The sequence below is a fragment of the Chiloscyllium plagiosum genome, unplaced genomic scaffold, assembly GCF_037043375.1.
Source record: "Chiloscyllium plagiosum isolate Xiang-an unplaced genomic scaffold, Cpla_swu_hap1 HiC_scaffold_46, whole genome shotgun sequence".
NCBI lineage: Eukaryota > Metazoa > Chordata > Chondrichthyes > Orectolobiformes > Hemiscylliidae > Chiloscyllium > Chiloscyllium plagiosum.
In genome coordinates, this window is record NW_028270184.1 from 62,987,119 (window position 1) to 63,003,217 (window position 16,099).

Here is a 16,099-nt window from a genome sequence, read left to right on the forward strand (position 1 = left end):
CAGGAGGTATGTATTATCCTTTGTGTGTGTCAAGAGAAGGTTCAGCAGAAATGAAAAACTTAACACATGAGCAATGTTTGAGGACTCTGGGTTTATACTCGATGGAGATTAGAAGGATGAGGGTGGGATCCAATTGAAACATACAGAATACTGAATGACCTGGATACAGACAAAACTGGAAGGACGTTTGCACTGGTAGGACACAGGCTGAGAGCAAACGGAAAACCCATGAGAACGGAGATAAGATGAAACGTCTTTAGCCAGAGAACAGTGAAATTGTGGAATTCCTTACCACAGAAGGCTGTGGAAACCAAATCATTTGGCACCAACGATATGGCCTGGAAAGGAACTGAGGATCTGAAAATTGACTACAGAGAGTTAGTTTGGAAGCTGGCGAGGACGAGTAGAGTAGCGATCTCAGGTTTGCTACCAGTAGCATGGGTTAGTTCGATGAGGAACAGTCAGCGAATGCAGCTTTACACGTGGCTGCGAGGCTGGTGCAGGAGGGAGGACTTCAGATACTAGACCATCGGGATACCTTCTGGGTAAGGTGGGACCTGTACACGAAGGACGGATTGCACCTGAACCGGTGGGGCACAAATGACCTGTTTGGGAGGTTTGCTTGTGTGATTCTGGCGGGTTTAAACTAGTTTGGCAGGGAGGGGTAGGAATCAGACCACATGACTGAGAGGGGGTTAGTTGCAGACGGGACAATGACAGGGCATATTGAACCTATCAGGAAGGTTTCTCACGCGATGAAACAAAGGGATCGGTTAAAGTGCGTCTGCTTTAATGCAAGGAATGTCCGAAATAAGAGTAACGAACTTAGAGCATGGATCAGTACTTGGGGTAACCATGTCGTGGCCATAACGGAGACGTAGGTTTCACAGGGGCAGGGATGGCTGCTTGATGTTCCAGGGTTTAGAACGTTTAAAAATGCTTTGGGGTAGCACGGTGGCACAAAGGCTCGCACTGCTACCTCACAGCGCCAGAGACCCGGGTTCAATTCGCACGTCAGTGAACTGTCAGTGTGGATTTTGCAAACTTTCCCTGTGGATTTCCTCCGGGTGCTCCGGTTTCCTCCAATAATCTAAAGATGTGCAGATTAGGCGAATTGGCCATGCTAAATTGCCCGTAGTGTTAGATGAAGAGGTAAATGTAGGGGAATAGTTTTCGGTGGGTTGCTTTGTGGAGTGTTGGTGTGGACTTGTTGGGCCGAAGGGCCTGTTTCCACACTGTAAGTAATCTAATCTACTCTAAAAAAAGAATAGGGTGGGTGGAAAATGAGGGGGGTGGGGGGTGTAGCATTGCTAATCAAAGAGTGCGTCACAGCTACAGCAATGAAGATTGTTGAGGAAGGTTAGTCTATTGAGTCAGTATGGGTGGAAGTTAGGAACAGCAAGGGAACAGTCACCGCATTTGGGGATTTTATACAGACCATCTAATAGCAGTAGAGAGACTGAAGATCTCATAGGCGGGCAGATTCTGGAAAAATGCAAAAGTACCAGGATTATAGTTATGGGTGATTTCAACTTTTCCAATATCGACTGGAACCTCCTAAGTGTATATGGTGTAGATGTAGCCGGTTTTGTCAGGTGTGTTCAAGAGGGATTCCTTGCTCAGTATGTGGACGGACCGTCGAGGGGAGAGGCTATTTTGGATTTGGTGCTCAGCAACGAGCCGGGACAGGTGTCAAGACTCACGGTGGGAGACCACTTTTGTGAAAGTGATCGCAACTGCCTCACATGCAGTATGGTCTGGGAGAGTGAAAGGAGCAGTTTCTGAGGGAAGATGTTTAATTGTAGAAAAGGAAATTATAATGCTATCAGTCAGGAGTTGGGAACTACAGACTTGGAGCAATTGTTCCACAGAAAGGGCACAGCAGACATGTGGGGACTTTTTAAGGAGCAGTTGTTGCGAGTGATACACAAATTTGTTCCTCTGAGAAAGGGAAGAAGGGGTAAGATTAAGGAACCTTGGATGACGAGAAGAGAGGAACGTCTCGTAAAAAGGAAGCAGGTAGCTTACGTAAGATGGATGAAGCAAGGATCTAGCACAGCTTTAGAGGATGACAGGCTTGCGAGAAAGGAGTTCAGAAAAGGACTGAGGCGAGCCATGATGAGGAACGAAAAAGGCTTGGCAGGAAGGATTAGGAAGAATCCAAAGGCATTTTTCTCATACGTGAGGAATAAGAGAATAATCAGACAGAAGGTAGGGCCGACCAGGTTTAGCATAGGGAACTTATGCGTGGAGTCTGAGCAGATAGGGAAAGCCCTCAATGAGTTTCTTTGCTTCGATTTTCACCAAGGAAAGTGAACTTGTTGTAAATGAAACTTAGAGGAGCTGGCCCAGCTCAATCTTGACCATGTCAAGATTGATGAAGTTGATGTGCTCGCAATTTTGGAAAATATTAAGCTGGATACGTCCCCAGGGCCAGACCAGATTTTGCACCAGGAAGCAAGAAAGGAGGTTGCTAAGCCGCTGGTGAGGATATTTGCCTTCTCACTCTTCACAGGAGTCGTACCAGAGGATTGGAAGGAGGCAAATGTTGTTCCTTATTTCAAGAAAAGTAATAGGGAACTCCCTGGCAATTAGAGGCCTGTCAGTCTTACGTCTGCGGTCAGCAAAGTTTGGAAAAAATTCTGAGGGATAGGATTTATGACTATTTGGCAAAGCATTGGGTGATTAAAGGCAGTCAGCATGGCTTCATGAAGGCAGGTAATGCCTCACAAATCTTATTGATTTATTTGAGGAGGTGTCAAGACAAGTCAACGACGGTCGAGCAGTGGATGTGATGCTTGTGGACTTCAGCAAGGTATTTGATAGGGTTCAGAAGATTCGACGTTTCGGGCACATGCCCTTCTTCAGGAATGAGCAGAGAGTGTTCAGCAGGAGAAGATAAAAGGTAGGGAGGAGGGACATGGAGGCAAGGTGAAGGTGATAGGTCGGAGTAGGGTGGAGGCGGAGAGGTCAAGAAGAAGACTGCAGGTCAGGAAGGCGGTGCCGGGCTGGAGGGATTCGGCTGAGACAAGGTGGGGGGAGGGGGGATGAAGAAACTGGTGAAGTCCAAGTTCATCCCCTGTGGTTGGAGGGTTCCCAGTCGGAAGATAAGACGCTCCTCCTCCGACCGTCGCGTTGTTGTGGTTTGGCGGTGGATGAGTCCAATGACCTGCATATCCTCGGTGGAGTGGGAGGGGGAGTTGAAATGCTGTGCTACAGGGTGATTGGGTTGGTTCGTCCGGGTGGCCCAGAGGTGCTCTCTGAATCGCTCCGCAAGTAGGCGGCCTGTCTCGCCAATATAGAGGAGGCCACACCGGCTGCAGCGGATGCAGTAGATAATGTGGGTGGAGGTGCAGGTGAATCTGTGGCGGACCTGACCTGCTGCCTGACCTGCTGTGCTGTTCCAGCAATAAAGTTTCAGCTTTGATCTCCAGCGTCTGCAGACCTCACTTTCTCCTATTTGATAGGGTTCCCCATGGATGGCTCATTCATAAAGTCATGAAGTATGGGATACAGGGAGATTTGGTTATCTGGATTTAGAATTGGCTGGTTGGCAGAAGGCAGACAGTGGTTGTAGATGGAAAGTATTCTGCTTGCAGGACAGTATTGAGAGAGATCACACAGGGCTGTGTTCTTGGACCTCTGCTCTTTGGAGTTTTTATAAATGACTTGGATGAGGAGGCTATGGTGTGGGTTTGTAACTTTGCTGATGACACAAAGGTTGGAGGTGACGTCGATAGTATAGAGGGCTACTGTAGGCTGCAGCGCGACATAGACAGGATGCAGAGATGGGCTAATAAATGGCAGATGGAGTTTATCCTGGATAAATACAAAGTGATGCATTTTGGAAGGTCAAACTCGAATCCTGAAAATAGCATTAAAGACAGGATTCTTGGCAGTGTGGAGTAACAGAGGGATCTGGGTGCGCAGGTGCATAGATCCCTCAAAGTTGCCACCCAGGTGGATAGGGTGTCAAGAAAGCATATGGTGGTTTGGCTTTCATTAATAGGGGGATCGAGTTTAAGAGCCGTGAGGTTTTGCTGCAGCTCTACAAGCCCTGGTGAGACTACACTTGGAATATTGTGTCTAGTTGTGGACGCCCTACTATTGGAAAGCTCAGAGGCTTTGGAGATGGTGCAAAGAATGTTTACCAGGATGCTGCCTGGATTGCTTTATGAAGAAAGGTTGAACGAGCTTGGATCTTTCTCTCTGGAGACAAGGAGGAGAGAGGAGAGCTGATCGAGGTGTACAAAATAATGCGAAGAATAGATAGTGTCAATACCCAGGGCAGGATTGACTAGTACGAGAAGTCATAGTTTGAAGATATTAGGAGGAAGATAAAAGGGAGACGTCAGAGGGAGATTCTTTATGCAGAGATTCGTGAATGCATGGAATGCATTGCCAGCTCTGATGGTGGAAGCAAAGTCATTGGGGACATTTGAGCGACTGTTGATCATTCACATGGATAGCAGTGAGTTGAAGGGTGCGGATGTTAAATTATTACATGTTACATTGGGATTAAATCTCGGGCCTGTCCTGTGCTGTACTGCTCTATGTTCTATTTAGGATATTTAAAACAGACTCAGATAAGTTTTGATTGACAAGGGGATCAAAGATTATTGAGGGGAAGCAGGAAAATGGGGTTGAAAATCTGTCAATCGTGATCGAATGGCGGAGCAGACTTGATGGTCCGAATGGCTTCATTTCTGCTCGTATAGAAATGTGACCTTATAATATTTCGGTCCTGGATGGCACGGTGGCTTCAGTGGTTTGCACTGCTGCCTCACAGCATCAGGGAACTGGGTTCGATTTCCTCTGGGTGTTCTAGTTTCCTGTCACAGTTCAAAGTTGTGCAAGTTAGGTGAACTGATCATGCTGAATTGTCAATGTTGATGGTAGGTGCAATAGTCAAGGGTCTATGTATAGTATTAGGGTAGAGAATGGGGTAGGTTCACATACTCTTTGGAGGGTCAGTATAAACCTGTTGGGCTGAAGGGCCTGTTTCCACATTGTAGAGATTCTAAGAAAATGCAGGTTGCTGCAATGTTCCAATGAAGAACAACTCAAGGTCGAGTAAAACCTCACTTTACACTTTGGTACGTTACAGTCTGTAGGAGTTAATATTCAATTCCATAAATTCACATCCTGAACCCATTATGGCTGTTCTCCATTTTCCGTACACTCTCCCTCCTGGGCTCCCTAAGTTCGTGTCTTGTTTATGTTGCATTCAACAGAGAAAATCAATTTCTAACATTTACACATTAATTTACACCCATTTGTCTTTCACACTGGTCCGCTGAAATTTGTCTTTCACACTGGGCCGCCAAACACACTTTCCCACCTCTGCCAAGATACTAAAACGCTCACTTTCCAATCCTTTAACACGTCTGAAGAAGATTTGCACTGGACTTGAAACATTAACATTGTTTCTCTTTCTCTGCAGATGTCGTCAGACTCCTGAGTTCATTCAAAAATGAAAAGTTATAGAATACATTTTCAATAAAGCAAAGATCATTGGATACAGGAAATCTGAAACAAAAACAAAAATTGTTGGATTTACTGGGTGCTTTGAGGAACAGTCACAGAACCCGAAAGATTAATTCTGCTTTCACTCCACAGATGCTGTCAGACCTGTCAGTGTCTTCAGCAATTTCTGTTTTTGAACAAGTTTCAAACATATGTGTCAAAGCTTCTCACACGCCCTGTCCAACATGGAGCGTCATACACCAGGAAGTGAATGATAACGCAAGGTATACAAATTCATTTGTTCTGAAATTACATAAGGCTGTCATCACCGACACTACAGAGCTCTTAATCATGGTCAGGGAGAGAAACAGGGAAACACATTCGCTTTAAACAGAAGATGGCATTACCGGAGGGGAAGAGATTCAGGTGAAAACGTTAAATGCTTTTGAGGAATGCGACAAATTGGAGGCATGGCATCATGAAGATACCCAAACAGGATGAGAATTTTTATAAAAAGGAAGCGTTCCTACATCAGAAACTGGGATAGGGCACTGCGTACAGGGGAGAAGGGTGACCAGTTCCCGTGCGAATTGAGGACAGGCAGCAGAATTGTATTGTAGATATTGCAGCTCAAACTGGGTATTCATGTGATGCTGCAAATCATAGCAGCTGTAGTAGCAGCAGCAGCAGCAGCAGAATAATATTCAACCACAATATAATCTCTCAGTCTACCATTAACATGAAGCCAATCTCCGGTTAAGTGATGAGTGTGGATGGACATGCCACAGTCAGAACCGTGTGTACCTAAACCTGATAACAACCCATTCAAGCTACCGCACTTACTGCTTACATTAATAAACAGCAGAACAGACATCTAATAGAGAGGGCGCCATGATCCCTAGACTGTGACCATTTCTTTTAAAACCAGCTATGAATTACTGCTGGCCTGTCTATGCTTAGCCTTATCTGTTAGAAAAATCCTTGTTCCTTTTGTTCGAGGCGTTTCAAGAACTTCCCTCCTATGACCATTTTGTTTACATCATTGAAATACTTACTGTGCCTTCCCCTGCGAGGAAAGATGTAAAACATGGGTGCAAATTATCTGTCTGCTCCCTGTAGCCAATTCTTCAGTCACACCCTCCAATTATCCTCAGTATACTTTCCTACTTAATTTCACCTAAGGTTGCACACTCTTCTTGAACTTTTATTATATGCGCTGAAAAGCTCATGCTGCTTGTTTTTTGTATACCTTGCCAATTTACTGCATCATGTCTTTTCTCCCCTTTTCCTCGGTTTCTAGATTCATACAGTCATATCGTGCACAACAGACCCTTTGGTCCAGCTTGTCCATGCTGATCAGGTTTTCCAAACTAAACTAGTCCCATCTGATTGCATTTTGTCCATATGCCTCTAAGCTTTTCCCATTCATATGTTTGTCCTAATGAGTGTTAAATGTTGTAGCTGTACTTGCACCTCCCACTCTTCCTCTGACAGCTCATTCCATATACACACATCACCATCTGTGTGAAAACATTGACCCTTCGTCCATTTCAAATCTTCCCTCTTTCACCTTCAACCTATGCCTTCTATGGTTGAACTCCCCCATCCCGTGGAAAAGACCTTGGCTGGTCACTCAATTCAAACTTCATGATTTTATAAACTTCTGCAATATCATCCCTCAACCTCCTGCACGCTATCTGACACTAACTTCACGAACAAACATTTAAAGATAAGCACTGCAAATTTGAAACAGTATTCAAATGACAGGTAAATAACACTCAGCCCAAGCTTCCTACTGTGATTTGTTTTTCTTCATGTTACAATACGAAGGCAGCAGGAAACTCTTACGAGTACCAATAAGAGGTCAAACACCTGAATTGCTTTGTCCAAATCGTGTGATGATCTCTACAGTGAAAGCGCATCTCTGGTCTGAACCATTCTTGTATCACACAGTCAGCGTTGGCCTTTAGCAGAGTGAGGTGAAGGCTGAGTTTTGAAATTTGGATCACAGTGTGAATTCAGTGCAAAGGGGGAGGGGTGTTTTCAATAAGGTTTACTCCAAGAAGGAAATTTTCCAGAATGAGATGTGAGTGGGAGGTGTAAAACAGCATGAATGGAGAGGCCGAACCATACTGAGACCAGAGGCAAAGTGGCAGCACAAAACGCAGCTTGATGCTACAGCAGAGTAGGTGGACTTGATTAAAGAGCTTCAGGTGAAGTGGGTAGGGACCATAATGTGAGAGAATGTACTCTGTAATTTGAGAGAAAGAACCTGGAATCAGGAAGGGGAGACGAGCAGGGAAGAGGATGGAGCCGCAATGGCAGTGTTTTGTGCGGGGTAAATCAGGAAGCACAGCTGAAATTCATGCATAACATCAGCTTATGGTCCCTGAAATAAACATTATAAATCTGGCCCTCCGCTAAGCTCATCAATAGTATCCTTGAGAGCTTTTGTCCACCATGGGTGGTTCACCTGCTTATCGAGTTCTTCTTTTTGAACAGAAACAATAATTACTGAGCGGTTTGGGATATCTGCTTGAATGTCTGCTCATGTATACTCACTGACCCTCCTCTGGGTCTATTTTCACATTCTGTTTCAGACCAGATTTGAGGCAGAAATCCTCAATTTGGATGCCTGGTGCTTTTCAATCATTCAGGGGGAACTTCTGCATGTGGCTGAACACATGATCAGCGGAGGCTGACTCCATTCTCCAAGTTTCTCCATATCTGTTATTTCTGTTTGATGATGCCACATTCCTGTGAGCTGCGTCTAACGTGACATCATTTTCCTTCAAGCCAGAAATCCCCTAACTCTGGTGGACAGGGCCTTCAGCTGTCACTGTCCCATCCCCCACGGTGTTGCCCTCAATCTATCCCCTCTATCCCAGAAAAATGATAGATTCCTCCTTGTCCACACTTCTTCCTGCACGAGGATCCACATTCCCCTAATCAACTTATGCCATTTCCACCATCTCCAACAGGACAGAACCATCAAACACATCTTCCCCTCCCGCCCACTGTCTGTATTTCGCAGGAACCGTTTCCTCTCTGTCCCCTCCATCACCCAGAACACTTCCCCTCTCCCCCATGGCACCTTCCCATACAATTGCAGAAGCTGTAACACTTGTTCATTCACCTCTTCCCTCCTCACTGCCCAAGGAACCAAACATACCTTCCAGGTGAAGCAGCATTTCACTTGTAAACTTTCAGTCTGGTCTCCTATCATTGCTGCTCACAATGCAGTCTCTCTATATTGGCGAGACCAAACAGAGATTGCTTTGAGGAACACTCCCACTCTGTCTGTGGAAATAATCCTGACCTTCTCATTGCTTCCCATTTCAATAACCTACCTTGCTCTCATGCTAACATTTCAGCCCTGGGCTGCTGCAATGTTCCAAGGAAGCACAACCCAAGCTCGAGTAACAACTCACTTTACACTTTCGTCCGCTATATTCTGGAGGATTTAATGTACAATTTCACAACTTCACAGTCTAACCCCATTATAACTATTCTGCAGTTTCCGTACATTCTCCCTCCTGGCCTTCCTATGACCTTGTGTAGTTGTATCTTCTTTATCGTTCACTCAATAGATAGAACCCCTTTTCCCCATTCACATTTTAATTATTAGGCTACTTCACATGTTCTTCTCGTTCACCACTACTAAAAGCATGTTTATCTTTTGCCACACCCTCTTTTACCCGTCAACCCACTCCCCACATCTGTCAAGGGATTATAAAGCTCATTTTCCAATCCTTTTCAGTTCTGCAGAACTGTCATACCGGACTTGAAATGCTAACTCTGTTTCTCTGTCTCTGCAGATGATACCAGGCCTGTTGAGTTTCTCGAGAAATGAATAGGTTCAGCACAAATTTTCAATTAAACAAACAACTATGGATAATGGAAATGAAAATGCAAAAAGTGCTGGAAAAAATGGGAGCTTTGTAGAAGGGTCACTGGACTTGAAAGATTAACTCTGCTTTCACTGCACGAGATGCTGCCAGACCTGCTGAGTTTCGTCAGCAATTTCTGTTTTTGAACAAGTTCCACAGACGTGTGTTAAAGCTGCTCAAACGCCCTGTCGAACACGGAACGCCGTGCACTGGGAAGTGACCGATAATGCAAGGAGCACAAATTTCTTGATCTGAAACCGCATAAGGCTGGCATCACTGACACTGCAGAGCTCTTAATCATGGTCAGGGAGAGAAACAGAGGGGAACACATTCACATCAAACACAGAAGATGGCATTGGGTGAATGGAAAAGGTTCAGATGCGTCTATGAAGGGGTTTGAGTAAAGTAACAAATTGGAGGCGTGACACCAGTGAGAGCAGAATGAGAATAGGAAAATGGAAGTGTTACCACTTCAGAAACCAGTTTAAGAGACTGAGTACATGGTTGATGGATGAATGGGTCATGGTGTGAACTGGGGGATAGTCAGTAGAATTGAATTGAACATATTGGAGCTCAAAGTGGGCATTCATGTGGTGCGGTAGAATCACAGCAGCAGCAGAATTGAATTCAACTACAATCCGTAACATTTTCCCCAGGATAATCCCTCAGCCTACCATTACCATCAAGCTGATCTATGGGTCAACGGCGAGTGCGGGTGAACATGATAGGGTCGGAACCATATGTACCGAAACCTGATGACAATCCATTAAAGCTACCGCACTTGACTGGTTATATTCGAAACAGCAGTACTAACATCTGGTACAGAGGGCAAAATGTTCCCAAGATTAACAGATCAGATCGAGGTTCTGCAGTGCTGCCACATCCAGACATAAATGTCGATGGACTATTAAACAACTCACTGGAAGAGAAGACTCCCTAAATATCGCCATCCTAAATAACAGGACAGCCCTGTACATCAGTGTAAAAGACATGGTTGTATTATCTGCACCGTCCTCAGCCAGAAGTGTTGAGCTGATTATCCACCTCACCCTCGCCAAGCTGCCCGCAGAATCACAGATCTCAGTCTTTAAGCGATCTGATTTGCTGTATGTGACATGAAGAAACACCTGAATACAGTAAATACGACAAAGGCAATGGGCCCTGACAGCATTCCTGCAATGGGACTGAACACTTGTGCTGCACAACAAGCAGTGTCCCTGGGGGAGCTGTTTTATTCCAGCTCCAACTCTGACATCTCCCAGGCAATGTGGAAATTTACTCGGCTATGTCCAATCCCATAACAAGGGAATAACTACAGTCTAACCATTTATGACGTCCTGAGTCCCGTCGCGATAATCACATTGGTGGCAGTTCTTTTTGACAGAGCTGTCAACCAACACAGAAATAACCAGCTCAGTGTGGTTTTCAATAGGTCCCCATGTGGAGATGGTGTTGTTGTGGAAAAGTCACTGGATTACAAATCCAGTCCAGGCTAATGCTGTGGCAGCTGGTGGACGTTATAATTAATAAAATATCTAGATATAAAACCTGGAGTCATTAACAGTGACCTTGAAGCCAATGTCGATTGTAAACACCAATTTCCTTCCTCAATGTACTTTCAGGAAGTGAATCTCCCGTACTTTTCTGGTATGGCCTAAACGTGATTTCAGACGCACAGCCATGTGAAACACTCTTCAATGGTCTCGGAAACGGACAAGCAAGACACTCTATTGTATCAAACTGTTCCGGGGTCTTAAAGGATAAAATCATACAGATCATCCGGCACCAGCCTCAGTATTGGAACGGGAAATATTACCGTGTTGACCCTGCAGAGATCTCCTTCCTAACATCTGAGAGCAGGTGGCAGGATTTACAGAGCTTTCCCACCGACTGCACAGAAACATCGGGAAAGGAGTAGGCCATTCAACACACTGAGCATCCTCCATTCTAGTTCATGGTGAAAATCTTCTCGATTCAGTTTTCCCCACACAGTGTTCTTATCCTTTAGTATGTTTAAACATCGGAACATGTAAAATAGGAACTACTGTATTCGCTTTGGTCCATCAATTTTGATCCTCTCTTTCAATCCTGCTCCACATTCTTCAAAACCATAACTGATCTGATTGCAATGCCCTCATTCCATTTTACAGAGATTCCCCTCTCTGCAGCCTCTGCTCAATTTGTTGGTCATGTTGCAGATACTGTAACTACAGTCACCATGTTTCATCTAGAGTTGGGTCACCAAAGCCTCTGGTCTTCCTGAATTTCCACAGCAGTTTAAAACATAGCCTCCACGAAACCATCCCCAGCACTTCCACGAACGTACAAAAACAAGAGTTAAGTCAAATGTCAGTGAAATGCATGTGAGAAGCCTGGTCTGAATCATTAACAGTTGTGGGGATTCCTCATGTTACTGAGCACGTGAGCAGCAGAGAATGATTAATACAGGCGTTCAATGGATCGGCACAGAGCAAGTTACAAAGATGTGCCTCAAAACTGCTAAAACCCCACTCTCCAACATGGAGTACAGGGCAATACACTAGGACACACACAGAGACAACACATGCACACAGACCCACACGGACACACAGACACATTAGCATCTTTAGGATATAACTAGATAAGTTACGCTTAATGATGGGATCAAGGCTTGTTGTGAGAAGGCAGGAGAATTGGCTTGAAAAACATGTCGGCCATGATCAATAGCTCTGTAGACTGGATGGGCCAAATGGGCTTTTATTCTGCTCTAATTATTTACGGTCTACGGTACATGCATTTGTCTGTGTTTGTGCGTGTACTTGTATGTGCATGTGTCCGTGTTTTTGTGTCTGTGTTTTTGTGTGTTTGAGTGTGCGTGTGTGTATATCTCTGTGCGTGTGTGTTTGAGTGTGTCTGTGTGTACATGTCTGTGTGTGTGTGTCTGAGTGTGCTTGTCTGTGTATGTATATGTGTGTGTGTGTCAGTATATGTTTGTGCTCCTCAGTATTTTGAGAAATGGAAATATCAATGTACATTTTTTTAAATTTCTATTCTGTTTTACATTCACCTTTCCATCATAGTTTGAGGAACTTTGTTTCCTTCATGAATTTGTTCTTTTTACAAATGAAGGAAATCAACCTGACCTCTTCCGAGGATGACCCTGACCCAGTGTGAGACCTATACCGTTGGCCATGTCATCAACCTGGTTACACCGATAACTTGCTGTGACCAATGGAAGAGTGGCAGTAGAAAATAAAACAGTTACCCAACAACCCAAGGAACTCTGGACCAGTGAGCCTGACATCAGTGGTGGGTGAGTTGGAGGGGATTCTGAGGGATAGCCAATTGCATGCATTTTCAAAGGCAAGAATTGATTGGGGATAGTCAACATGGTTTTTTGCATGAGAAATCGCGTTGTACGAATTTGACTGAGTTTGATAAAGAGGTGACAAAGCAGATTGATGAAGGCAGTGTTGTAGATGTTTTCCATACAGACTGGAACAAGTTGTTCGACAATGTTCTGCATATTAGGTAAGTTAGTAAGGTTAGGTCATATGGGAACAAGCGCACCCAAGCCAATTGAATACAAAATTAGATTGAAGGGAGGAGACAGAGGTTGGTGGAGGATTGCTTTTCAGACTGGAGGCCTGTTTTAAGGTTCGAGGGGAAATATTTTAGAGGGAACTTAGACGCAATGTTTTCATACAGAGGGAGTGGCCATATGGAATTATCTCCCAGATGAAGTGGTGGAGTCTGGCATCTTGATGGGTATTTGAATAAGGAGGTTTAGAGAAATATGAGTCGTATGCTCTCAAATCAGACTCGATCATAATGGGATATCTGGTCAGCACTTACACATTTGAATTCTTTATGACTCTATAAGAGGGATGAGTAGAAATTCTAAACAGGCATTTCAAGTGGGAATTCTCTTCCCCATAAGTTTGAGATGTCTCTTTGTTTATATTTTTTCAACGCTGAGTTAGTTAAATATTGGACAGAGAAGTGATTCTTGGATAATAGCACACAGACAGGAAAGTGGAGCTGAGACCACAACTTGATCAGATACAATCTTAGTCCCTGGTAGAGAAGGCTCAAAGTGTCCAATGACCCACTCCTACTCCTCAGTCCCATGTCTCTGTGTTCCATTCAGCCCATCAAACCTGCTAGACAGTACAATTAGAGGCTACTTACTTCTATCACAGAAACAGAGGAGACCATTCAGCCCCTAAAAACTGTCAAATCCAGTTTGGGCTGATTTGGAAAGTGTAATTGGAAAACCCGGGCAGTGGTAAGAAAGAGGGCCCTCACCACTCCTAACTGAGCTTCCCCTTTCTGCAACCTGTGCTTCGTTTGTTGGTCAAGCTGTAGACCCAGTTTCACTGTGAATACTGCCCCCATTCCTCACCCAGAGATGGTCCAGTCAATCTGGTAATATTCAATAACAGAGCTTCCAGGAAAATAACAGCCTCTACTTTCCAATAATAGAACGTAAGAAGTCCACAAACAGGGATATGTCATTCATCCACACGCCACCCACCCCCTCCCCCGCCCCACCCACAAGCAGTTTTTCTCCCACAATAAGATCATAAGGTTTAATATCCTCTTTCGTGTCCAATTTGTGTCAGAGCCCTCAACTCTGATTGGTCAAAAAGCACTCCCTGCCCCCACACTGTGGCCTATTGATATGAGCAAAAGACGTGAACACAAGGGCTCAGGGAAGAGTGAGTGGCCCTGACATCAAGGCATCATTTAACTAAGGACGGTCTCAAGGAGCCTGAGCAGGATTTCACTTAATGCGAATGAGTTGTAAGCTTCCCTGGTTAGAGTGATTTAAAGCATAAAGCACAATGATTGTGGTTTGTGTACAAAAATCCATGCAGTCCAGGACATGTCTGCAAAAGATTCTCAAGGTATCTTCCTCAGCACAAACATCTTCAGCTGCTTTATAAATGTCTTGCTCACGCCATAAGATTAGAAGTGGGGGTGTTCTCTGCGGGTCACACAATATTCAGGAAAAAAGTCACCCTTCAGCTCCTGAACTAGTCTGTGTCCATGTGCAGCAAGACCTGGACAACATTCAGGCTTGTGCTGTTGGAAGTATCAGTAACACTCATGCAACAGTGCCGCTGGACACTGCACATTTCCACAGTTAAAAGGAGGAGATTATTCAGCTCCTCACGGTAGATTCACAGGAATATGAGGAAGTCATTCAGCTCAATGAAATTATTGGAGAAGTGTAGAGATAGCCCATTTAGGGCCAACAATCAATTATACAGGAAGAGAAGGAGTCACGTGTTATGTACGATAGCAAAGATCTTCAAAAATATTTGAAGGCGTTCGCCTAGACTCTATTAATAATTAAGTGTTGTGATACATGTACTTGGCAAAAAGGAAAGATCAGACAGATTCTCAGATGCAGTTCTCCAATCGAGGAAGGAAAACAAATCAAGTGAGAGCTGCAGCCAGGAGACTTCCACTGAAGCTTCCAACTCTGTGGAGACCCCAATAGTTTCTGATATTACTGAATACCAAAACACTTCCTGTAATGTGGCTGCCAGAACTGCACACAGTGTTCTATCTATGGCCTAACCAATGGCATGTTTAACTCATATTATGGTGCCTCGATGAATAAACTCTGTGCCGACAGTCCCGTGTGATTTTTTAACTGGCTATTACACTGTCCAGTCACATTCAGGGATGTGTGGAGAAACACCCTCCGACCTCCCTAGTGTTCTGCTATTCATTGAATTCTCCCCTGTCTGGTTCCTTCTTACAAAGTGCATCACCTCATATTTATCAGGGTTCCATTCCATCTGCCATTGATCTGACCATCTGACCATTCCACTTGTATCTTCACGTAACATAAGGCCTTCCTCCTCACTGTCAACCACCTGGCCAATCTTTGTGTCAAACGCAAAATTCCTTATTATGCTCAGCCGCCCCACCCCTCCACATTCACATTTACATCATTTATGAATACCACAAATAATTTGATACACTGCACTGCTCGCTGTGGGTCACCAGAAGACACTGGTCTATATCTACTAACTTTCCAGTAACGTGGGGCCACATAGCTGTTCACCAGTCCTCTAGCACCTCCCCTGTGTGGTCAGATTCGACTAAAACATTTAGGTCAGGACATTTCCTCTCTTGTCTCCAACAGTATCGTGCGATACAACTCATCTGGACTTTACATTATCCAAAATCATCAATCCCAACTTGCAACTTATATCAATTTGTTCGAGAGCTTCCCAAGCCATCTTCTTGAATTCTGTAGCTGCATCTTCCTTATCCCAACTAAAACAGATGTGAAGCTCTCGTGTTACAGTCTATCAATGTTCCCCTGTTTCACATTCTGATTACCCCCTTGGTTTCGAAATGGATCCTAATTTTACCCTGGTTATTCAGCAATGGAGGAGACCTGAACCATGCTGTAACTGATCTCATCCAAGCTGCAGAAGCATGACCAGGAGATCCAGCGTCTCGGGCCACATGCCGTGGAGGTGGAAGAGTGGACTGCAGCTTTGGAAACCATGGCAGAATCCTCAGCGGGTCGAGTGGGCCCACCGGGTCGCAGTGTGCAGGCAGGGATCGGACCAGATTCCTACATGGTCCTTGTGCAATTCCAGTACGACAGAGAAAAACAGGTATGGAAGCATCTTGAGCCTTGGGGCACGTCTTACAATTAAGGGGAGACTTTAACTGACATTTGGCCCCTAGGTGGATAGAATGTCGAGGGGTATCAGAGGTATTTCCTCGCCACC